Genomic DNA, 11607 nt, shown 5'->3' with positions numbered 1-11607 from the left:
AACCACTAAATTATAGGGTTGCCATAAAGCTTAAATGAGAAACCACAGAACCTAGCACGGGCAGGGTCCAGTCAGTGTTCAGTCCTTACCTCCTCAAACCCCTCCAGCACTGGAGTTACAGATGGTTGTGAGCTGCCCGAATAAATCTGCTGCTTGAGAGGAGTTTCCTCGGGCTGGGGGAGGACTCAGATATGTCAACAAATCAATCCAGCGTCTCGAGTTAATATCACCAGAGACAAAACATATGGGCATCAAATGCCTCCCAGTGCTGTGATGTACCAGGCGAACATAGCATCATCCTGGGACGCTCCTGCCAAATTGCTACAACATGAACTGGTTGTAAGGAAACATCAAACAAAACCCAGATGAGGCTTCCTATAAAACAACTAGCCCAGACCATTTGAGAAATGTCGGTTGTCAGGAAAAACAAGAAAATAAAGACCAAGGACCTGTTCCACATTAAAGGACATGAAACACACACGGCCGCTAACTGTGATGCATGGCCTAGGCTTTCTTTTGCCATAAAGGACTTTATTAGGACAGTTTACGAAATCTGGTAAGGTCTGTATCTAGGTGGTATCAAAGTTAATTTTCTAGTCTTAGCAGTTATCTGTAATTACATTCGAAAATATTCTTGGAGGGAGAGGAGGCTGTGAACCTAGCTTAGCCAGTAAAATGTCTGCTCTGTAAACATGGGGACTTGGATCCAAGTTTTAGAAACCTACTGCTGAGGGGACAGAGGCAAAGAGATCCCTAAGGCTTGAGAGCCAAGCAGACTAGCCAAACTTGTGAGCCCCAGTCCTCACTGAGAATGCCTGTCTCAAAAAACCAAGGAGCCATGGCTTGTGAGTCAAGAGCTCTGTTGCTCTCTCAGAGGACCTGAGTTCGATTCCTATCACCACCTGTAACTCCAGTTTCAAGAGACCCAACTCCCTCTTTTGACCTCCTCAAGTACCAGGCACACACATGTGGTTCATACACAATATGTGCAAGCACTCATACATGATAAAATAAACCTAAGTAAATCTTAAAAAATTAAGTGAATGGCTCCCGAGAAACCACACTTGAGGCTGACCCTTGTTTTCTGCACACATAAACACACAAGTTCATCTGTACATATACACATAAAGGGGGAAAAAGGAATTGTCCTTGACTTTAGAAAGCAAATACATTCAATGACTAGAGAGGAGAGTCTAGAAATCACCCATAAACAGTTCAGAAAAAAAAAAAAAACAGTTTTATCTTTAGTGATGCAGATAGATGGATACAAGGTTAAGTCAAACAAGGCAAAATGTTAACATTAGCTGGTGGAGTGGCTTGTGTTTGTAATCAAAATACTTGGGAGGCAGAGGCCAGAGGTAAAGAGTCAGAGCCCAGGCTAGACTACCTGGCCACTTACGGGCCAGGGATAGCTGTGCGGGAAGAGAATAGCTCGGAAATAGCAGCATTAATAACAACACGTAAAGAATCTGGGTGAGAGGTATCTTGGGGTTCTTCGTACGATTCTTGCCCTTTTAAATCTGAGATTATTTTAAAAGAGAAAAACTCAAAGGGGGAAGTGAAGCCAAGTCCTAAAGGAGAGCAGGAATCTGGGGTAGAAAGAATGAAGATAGGACATTCACTCCAGACGGAGAGAAGCCTTCAGGAAGCCACGCCATGCTGGCAAGCCTGGCTTTTTTTTTTTTTCCTCACAGCGTACCACATTTGAGCGGGTTCTAGGCAGAGGTGTCACCATCCACCAGGCAGACAACAAAGAAGGACCCTTGGGGTGTTTGCTGGGGATGATGAAGGAGCAGGTGAGTGACAGGCAGGAGTCAAAGGAAGCCTCGGCAGGCTGTGGGCAGTAAGGATGGACACGTAGGTGGGGCCCAGTTGCAAAAGACCTTGGATACCTGCCAGGGCTGTGGGACTTTATCCTATAAGCTGAGGGTGGGGAGGATGACTTAATAAGAAATAGGTCACAAAGTGAATGGAGAACAGCTGGATGGGGGCCAGGAAGGCCCACAGGTGCTGACTACCGGCAGAGCCGGACACTGAAAGAAGCCATGAGCTTGAGTTAGTGAGTGCCTTTTGGCCAGAACGATATAGGAAGCACCCCGAGAGGCAAAGGGACAGGCCATTCTTGGTCCTCTGATTCCAATTTGCTCTGCTGGAACTGCAGAGGCCAAGGGAAAACTAGCCAATCTGAAACATAACCATAGAAGGTAGAGAAGTGGGCATGTGTAGCCAGATGCGGCGACATGTGTCTGTAATCTCTGTACTGGGGATGGTTGAGGCCAGCCTGAACTATGTGGTAAGGCCCTGTCCCTTATCGTTACGTTCAGAAAACCTACATGTTAACGATCCTGCCAATTTGGTCTCATACAGCTGCCGCTCTCCAAGCCTGATTTCCCAAATTTTGGACATGTCAGCCACATGGGGCCTATGACCAGGCCTTCAGGACTTCTTCCCCTAGTTGGGGGTGGGGGTTGCCTAAGGCCCACTCATCAGGCTGTTCGGATTACACAACAGTAGGGCATTATAAAGCAAATAGAGCCAATCCATTCATTGGACGCTCAGCAAATATTTGGCTGATGCAACTGTGTGCTTAAGAGACTTGAGTGAAAGGAAAAGAGAAGGGGGAGGGTGGGAAGCAGGGAGCTCACATCATGAGGACAGTGACTTTTCTCACTGGGGGGTGGGTCACACATTGTGCATCCAAATGACAGAGGGATGTACTTCTTGATCAATTTGGTATCTTTATGTCTTCCTAGCCTAATGAGGGCATAGCTATAGCACAGAATATCGTTCTGAGCAGCCTGTGAAATGTCCTTAAAGCAAACGATCCCTACTTGGATGGATGAGTTTCCCTCAAATGTACCCATGGGGTTCTTTCTCTAGGGTCATGGAGGTAACAGTGACAATAATGAGACGCATACCTATTTTATGTCGTCCACCCAGCCAAATGTTCTCCCCATATTCACCTCTCACCTGACCCCAACCCTGCAAGGCAGATTTCTTGTGCTCAGAGAGATTGCTGGATTGTCCATAGCCCTGCAGCCACTGAGGGGGCAGAGTCAGAATCTGAATTCAGATCTTTCTGGCTATGAAAGTTGTAGCCATGCCTGTGTGAGGTCATCTCCCGCATTTAAATCAGGAAGGAAGACCCAGTTAAGTAAGCAAAAAGCATCTGCCGTGCCAGCAAGTTCCAACAGGAAGAGTGAACAGGGCTCTCTCTCTGGAGACCTCCTCAGAACCACAGGCCACAGGCCCAGTTTCTCATTCCTTCATCAGGTGCATTCCTAGCACCCTGGATTTGGAGCTGATGCTGTGGGTCTTGGGACCTCAGGCCACAGTTGCCCATCTCTGCTCTTTCTGTTCAGTTTTGCATCTCTAAATCCCAGTTCTTCACCTCCCTGAAGAAGGAGCCGGAACAGTGGCTGCCCATCCCCAGCTTGCCTTCCTTTGGTTTTGTAGAGCCTGTGGGGAAGACTGCAGACTCCATGCTGACCCACCCCCTTCACAGAGCACTGAGGCTGCCTGGCCATCTCTTCCTGGTTCTTTACAGACTTGCCTCTCTTAGGTACTGCTGTCCCTTAGGCCGTGGGCCATCTCAAGGCTTTGAGCGTCAGTCACTAGGACTTCTGAGCCTTTCACACTTAAGTGTGGCCTGTGGACTCTGGTAGCCTTCAGACTTTGGACAGGGAAGGAAAAAGAAAGCTCTGTTCCGGGGAAATGTGTGAGCAGAGATTGTCCCTGTTCCCTAGGGATCCTGGTTCCTCTCAGAAAGATAAGCTTTCTAAAGTTTGTTGACTTTTCCCCAGTTACAGTTTGACAAGGGAGCTTGTGTTTCAAAGACACGTAGGTACTAATACTTAGATGAGGTCAATGCAGAAGAAAAGGACAGGAAAGAAACAATGAGGTCACGCATGTCCACCGTGTGTGAGGCATGCACATAGAGACGTCGTCAAGCTTGTCATTAACAGGTCTTCTCTATAACTCACTGTTGTTGCTCTAGCTTAGATTCAAAGCTCAGTGGTTACAGACATGATCATATAGCTACTTAGAGGCTGAGCCAGGATTCGAACAAGTTCTGCCCATGCTCCATCCATCACAGGCCTGTCAGCTCACAGGGCTGACATTCTAGATATAAATCCAACATGCAGTTTGTTGAACTTTGGACCAAACATTAGGCCTATCCCATGACGTAATAGTACAATCTGTGGGTCATCATATGGTGGCCAGTGATGGGCAGGTATAATTAGGTAACCTGGTCATGAGAATCAGGAAGAACAGAAGGAAGGAATTACCATCAAGTACTAGGTGGGCGGCTGAGAGGTGCCAGGAATCTCCTGGATTGGTGATCAGAGTTACTAAAAGCAAACCAAAGTGGAATCACAGGAGTCTCCCAGAAAAAAATACACTGTGAGACCAACGGGTCTTAACTCAGGCAAAGCCAGCCAGGACATAGTCTCAAATGGTAGCTGCTTCAGGCTCAGTCCCCTGCCTCTCATGTCTATCTGGTGTCCACTTGGTACCCAGCATTGTGCTAGCTGTTGACACTACTCTTTTCAATTAATTAATCAATCAATTAATTAAAGCATCCTTCAGAGAACTCAAAGCTCGGGTACTAAGCAACTAAGCATTTTTTTTTAAACATGGCGCTTTGTAACTCAGAGCGCCAATTCACAGAAACCTAGCATCCAGTGAGTATATAGACCGCCACAGGGGAGAGAGGAAGGACACAGTACTGAGGAAACCTTCCAACCCTCCACTCCTGACATGTCACAGGCCCTTGGCACAACACAGGGGAGGGGTGGGAGACTTCCTGGAGGCCCAGAGTGGTTTTCACATAGACTGTGAGAAGGGATGGCATTGCAGCTATGGCGGAGACTATCACGTTAGTCTTGTATCTCTTGGATACAAAAAGGCCAGAGTCCTTGAGACCTTTCTTACTCCTGTCTGCCAAGTACTACCTCTTACATCTATCTCCTGTGACAAATCTCTCCAGAAAAGCCAGGCTGCCCAAAGTGCTGGCCCCTTAGGGCCTGATGGGTGATAAGGACTAGATGTGCAAACAGAGATCTCCCTATGCCCTGCATTTTTGTTGTTGTTGTTGTTTTATTTTTTCAATACAGGGTTTTCCTGTGTAGCTTGGCTGTCTTGGAACTTTTCCTGTAGACCAAGCTGGCCTTGAACTCAGAGATCCACCTGCTGTTGCCTCCTGAGTGCTGGGATTTTAAAGCATGTGCCAACACTGCCTAGCTGCCTTCCAGTTTTTTTTAATTTTCTTTTTCTTAATGTGTATGTGCATTTGTGTGATGTGTGTTGGTGGTGGTAGTGGTGTGTGTGTGTGTGTGTGTGTGTGTGTGTGTGTGTGTCTGTTTATGTGTCTGACTGTTTGTGTGTGTCTGTGTGTATGCCATATGTATGAGGGTAGATGTAGCATCCAGAAGAAGATATTCATTTCCTTCCAGCTGGAATTACAAGTGTTTGTGAACTGCCTGATACGGGTGCTGGAAACCGACCTCAAGTCTTCTGGAAGAGCAGCAACTACTCTTAACTGCATATCTCCAGCTCCCCCCACCACCTAAATGACTATTTCCCTAGAACTTCAGTCACACAACAACCACAAGTGAAGAGGGAGCTATAAAGTACAGAGTGTGTCCTCATTGGATAGCAGAGGTGTGAGTTAGCCTGGCATCGATGAAAACTTGAGCAGGCAGCCGGAAGGAGAGAGCTCAGTGTGACTCTTAACTCCTGGTAAGTGTAGGAAGCGTGTTCTGAATTAGCAAGCAGTACGGTTTTACCCTTAGAGGACTAGGAACAGGACAGACAGGGAAGGATCCTAAAAGAAAACTTGGATGTTAGCTGGGTTATAGTGTGTTGGGGTGAGAACCTTTGGGCTGCCTGCCTGCCCCCCCCCCCAACCAAACACACAATACCAACATACCTAGGCCCCTCCTAGCAGGTCCAGGACAACCCCTGCCTGAGGAAACTTGTACAATACCCACAAGGAGTCAGTCCCAACTCCAGCAGTACAGGGATGAGGCCCTGGCCAGGAGAGGGGGATAACACAGGTGGCAGAAGCTGTGAGGAGTGGCTGTGAACAAGAACGCAGCCTTCCTCTACCTTCAGTGTCATTTACGTCCCTGACATTCCTCACCCTGCTCCTGTGTACCTGAGTCACCCAACACAGGCCACTCTCTGTTGAGTAGCCAGGACAATGACATCATGGATTGTACAACAGCTGGGACTGTAGGAAGCAACAGTTCTATTCGCCTGGAAAACCCTAGAAGGAACCATGCTTAAGTTGTTAGCTGAGAGCCTGTGGGGCCAGCCAGGCCAAAAAGAGTTAACGCCACCGGGGAAATGACACTAACTTCACTTTGGCCCACAACAGCTTGATGAGTTAGACAAACCCACTAGACTGGATTAATCCACAAGACAATGTGGTGAAATTCACATAACATGGGGCCATCTGTTTTAAAACGCAGGATTTAGTGGCATTTAGAACATTCACAATTTTAACCACCATCGCTAGCAAGTTCTAGATCATTTTCACCCTCTGCTGCTGCATGCTGAATTTATGAATTTTCAGGAAAGAGAAGTGACTGATTCCAGTGCAGTGTGGTAAAACAGGACTTGAATACAGACCTTCTAATTGTTGTGAGACTGAAGAGGGACATCTGCCATCAAACTTGAGACTGCCCAGTTCTGAGGCTGACGCCTTGCCACCCCCACTCCCACCCTGGCCAGAGTATCGTGCACAGAAACAGGAGGTAGAGTAAGACTGCCAGACTCCTCTCTCTCCTCAGGCTCCAATGGGTTCTCACTGGTGTCCAAGTAAAGCCAGCTCCTGTTACGTAACACAATCAATGGTATCCTCACCGGGCAACTTGTCCTGAGCACGCAGACCACATGAAGTGCTCTTCCAACCGGCAGCAGAACTGCATCTCAGGTCACACTGTCTCTTATTTGCTACCTTACATGTCTGCAAGACATGAGGATCAGAGTTTGGTCTCCGGGCCCCATGTTAAAAAACAAAAACAAAAACAAAAACAAAACGTGGTTGGGGATTTAGCTCAGTGGTAGAGCGCTTGCCTAGGAAACGCAAGGCCCTGGGTTCGGTCCCCAGCTCCAAAAAAAAGAACCAAAAAAAAAAAATCAAATAAACAACAAACAAACAAACAAACAAACAAAAGCCCCTGGATGTGCTGGCATTCACTTGTAACCCCAGAACTGAGGAGCAGAGATAGGCAGATCCTTGAGGTTTAGCCGCTGACCAGCCAGCCAGCCTAGATTATTTGGTTAATTCCAGGCCAAAAAAAGGGGGGGGGGGCAGGGGAGTAGAACCTGAGGAACAATAGTCCAGATTGTCCTCTAGTTCCCACATGCGGGTGCACACACACACACACACACACACACACACACACACACGTCTGAAAAGATACTACAAACTGAACCAGGGATGATGTGTTGATGACGGTGATTCACGGTTATGATTTGCAATGTCATCGTTCATTTTTTCCTTCTGTATGTTTGAATATATGCTAAGCTTCTTTGTATACCAACATGTCCTGTGTAAGAAAGAGAATGGTAAAGAGGGGGAATTCTTGTAGAATTTTGTTTCCCCCCACTCTACCTCAGAGTGCGACTGTGTATCTGCATGTCTGTTCTCCTCTCGCCTTAAGGACCTGTTCATTCTGCCTTCTCCATGACCTCTCCACGATGTACTCAGAAATTAATTACCCAGCAGAGTGGACTCCGCTTCTCTCATCCTCTTCCTAGTCTAAGTCCCCGATGCCCATCCCCCTCCAACAGTTCTCAAGAGGCCAAACTGGGACTTCCCAGCCTGAGGTCCCGGGCTCTCTCCTGCCAGGCAGTGATATCAATGAGTAACTTGGGCTGGCCCCAGGCTTTCACAGATATCTAATCTGTTTCCTCCACTCACAAGGCCAGTGTCTGGGCTACAGGCCTAGAAACCTTCTTGTGGGTCTCGGCCTATGATTTCATTACTGCTAAGCAGATGTGTAATTACCAGGGCAATCAGGAGCAGAATATTACTCAGCAGCCTCCACTTGGAAGTCGGCTCTATTTTTGTTAACTGCTCGCCAGGCTCTGAGTTCACATCGCATTTGTGGCTGTAGGAATGTAAACATTCTTCAGTTCTTCTGGGTTTTTCCTCGCATCTTATTTTGCCTCTCTCTGGATGGCATGCCCAGTCTCTCCTGCAATTTTCCAGCATGTCTGTCTTATTTCTACCAGTTCACCTTGATCCTTTTCTCTGCCCTACTGTCTTTGGATGGGAATTGCTCACTGAGAATAGATGGTTATCTTTTTTTTTCAGTGTTTTAAAAAACTCACCAGGATGTCAAAATTGGAAATTTCCATTAGAGAGAATGGTTAAGAGGGCAGCTTTAACTATGTTTATTTTCCCTCCTTGATTTGTGCCTCCTCCCCCCTGCTTGATTTCCTGTTCTAGCTCCATGGCTGCACACACACACAAACACACACAACACAGGCACACATACACAGGCACACACAGGCACAAACACACACACAGGCATACACGCACAGAGGAGGGGGCCCTCCCCAACTTCCCTGTTAACAACACCCAGTGGCCCAGCCTGTCTGGTGTGACTTCTCTTTCTCCTATGACTCTCAGAGGTCTCATCATGAGGGCCAGGGCGGTGGTCCCCTCCCTCAGTACTAACCAGCACCACACAGTCCAAAGTGCCTCTCATCTCAGCCGCTGCCTTGTTGATTATTCTTTTAATCTTTCCTCGCCTGAGTACTAAGGACAGCAGCAGGTAGGGGTTTGCACATGCTAGGCAGATAATCTACTGCTGAGCTATGTCCCCAGCCCCTTAAAAATATTATACAGCATTCACTTTATTTATCTTGCATGTGTTTGTACGTCTATGGGCACACTCCTGCCATGGTGCACATGCGGAGGTCAGGGACAATTGGGTGGGTTGCTTCTCTCCTTCTGCTATGTGGGTCTCAGGAATTGAATTCAGGGCTTCAGGCTTGGCAGCAAGAGCCTTAATTCATTGAGACAGCTCACTGGGCCTCCCTCCCGAACCCCTTTAAAACTCTGTGAGTGTACAAAATGTGCACATGCACATGTGTAAGCATGCATGTGGACCAGAAGCCAACACCGGGTGTCTTCCTCAGTTGTTCTCTGTCTTAGTGTTTGAGACAGGGTCTCTCATTGAACCTGGGACTCACAATCCAGCTATATTAACTGGGAATCAAGCCCGGGGTTCTTCCTGTCTCTGCCTCCCCAGTGCTAGAATTATAGAAGTCTGACTCGGCCCTACCTTTGTACATAGATGCCACGCACTGGGCTCAGGTCTTCATGCTAACAGACAGGCACCTCAATGATTGAACTGCCTCCGGGCTCCTCCAGCGCTTTTGAGTTTTGATTATGAAACAAGAGTCTCATTAAGTCGTCAAGCTGGTGCTGAACTCGCCCTGTAAACCAAGATGCCCCTGAATTTCTAGTCCTGACTTCTCAGCTTCCTGAGTGCCTGGGATTACAGGCCTGTGCCGCCAGGCCTCAATCTTGCCCCAATTTAAATACCTGTTAATTGGGTTTTATTTTCGGAATTATGTTACTAAGGAAGCTGTTTTCTGGGGAATTGGCCATTAGCAGCTTAGACACACTTGCCTTACCCAGCACCTGACACTTAGATGTTAAATAAATCAAGTCTAATTGAATAGAATCAAGCCCTATCAAACAAAAGAGGGCCAAGCAGCTCTTCCAGTAAGGACCAAGGCTGCTCAATGGCAGCCCACCCAGAGGGTTCTCTGGAGCCTGAGGGGAGGGGCTCACAGTGCAGGGCCTCTGCTGGGAAACTGGGGTTTCTCTTCTTAACTCTTGACTCTTTTTGTTTTGTTTTTGAGACAGGGTTTCTCTTTGTAGCCTTGGCTGTCCTGGAACTCCCTCTGTAGATCAGGCTGGCCTCAAACTCATAGAGATCTGCCTGCCTCTGCCTCCTGAGTGCTGGGATTAAAGGAGGCACCACCACCAACCTTTCGTAACTCTTTGTTCTGGGGGCCTTTGTTGGCCTCTCACAGTCACAGTCTTGTTTATGTGTGTTAAGTACTCAGCAACTGTTCTGTTTTCTAAAAATAGGAAACCGTCTCTGCCCTCAAAATGTTCCCCATCTGCTGAGAGTGGATGATCAGGGCATTCCTCTTGCCTCTGAGCTTGGCCCAAGGAAGAAACTGATCCAGGAACCCCATAAACTTTAATGTCAGTTCATTACTCTCAAAGCCGGGTGCAAGGATGTGGAGTCCAATGTTCTCTCCCCCTTTCCTACCTAACACAGCTGTTTAATGCAAAGTAGGGAGTCCCTGGAGGACTTGCCCAGTGGTAAGCCTAAACTAATGGAGGAGAGGCAAGAGGGAAACTGCTGAAGGACACACACTGCTGAGAGCTGGGACATTCCTTCATGGGGAGTGGAGGAAAAGTCCCCTGAGTGAGGCACACCCAACTTGGCCTGCTGGGATTCAGGAGTCCCAGAACAAGATGGCGGCATACAGCACAGATTGTACTGAAGTGTGAGGAAAGGGATCTCTCCCTTCCATTCATAAATGTCCCTGTGGGTCAATGTGTGTGTGCTTCTCACATGGGTGTGTTACCCAGGTGTGAGTGTTTGGAGAGGCATCACCAGATATCCTGAGTGAGGCATTGAGGCTAAAGCATTTGCAAGGAGTTAGGACTGGCTAGGGGCATGGAGATCACTGTTTTAATGTGTTAAGGGCTGGGGAGTCTATGGTCTCCCCAACGGCAGAATTTCAGGCTACTGATACCTGAGCAGGCTCTGGGTGACTCTGGAAGGCCCTGGGATCCTGGGATCTCACCCGAGAGAACTAGGCTGAGCTGTATGACCTTCCAATGATGCTTGGGTGCTTGATTTAGGGCCAGAAACAGGAAATCACATTCTGCCGACACCTACCTGTTCTATGTATCAGGCACCTGTTCTGTACATGGCTTTCTTTATATTTAATCTTCAGAGTCCTGTGAGGTGGGCATTGTGATGTCCAATTCACACATGAGGAGCTCAATAGTCCGGAGAATAAGTTGTTACTCCAAGCTATGCTAATGTTAGGGGCTGTTGCAGCTGATATCTAGACCTCAAAGTGCTTGTCTAACAGACAGGAAGACGTGGTTTGGTCCCTGGGACTGCATAATACTGTATGTGGTAAGCACACCTGTAATCCTAGCACTCAGGAGGTGGAGCCAGGACACCCGGAAGTACAAAGGTCATCTTTGGCTACATAGTAAGGTCAGCCTAGGATATATGAGACTCCCATCACATACATACATACTCGTATACATACATACATACATACATACATACATACATACATACAAGATTTCCTTCAAAGTATAGTATTATGCTGACTTCTGGGCCTCAGTTTGCCCTTTTTTGAAACCGGTGTAACATCTGTGCCACAGGTCTTTAATAACTAAGCGTAGTTGACTTTTTTTGCTCCCCTCTCTGTGCCCCTGGGTGCCAATACTCATCTCACTAGGTGAGGCTGCTCTCAGGTTCCTCTCAGGACAGGGACACACACACACACACACACACACACACACACACACACACACAC

This window comes from Rattus norvegicus, chromosome 8 (assembly GCF_021556685.1).
Source record: "Rattus norvegicus strain SHRSP/BbbUtx chromosome 8, alternate assembly SHRSP_T2T, whole genome shotgun sequence".
Lineage (NCBI taxonomy): Eukaryota > Metazoa > Chordata > Mammalia > Rodentia > Muridae > Rattus > Rattus norvegicus.
Note: the sequence above shows the minus strand (reverse complement) of the source record.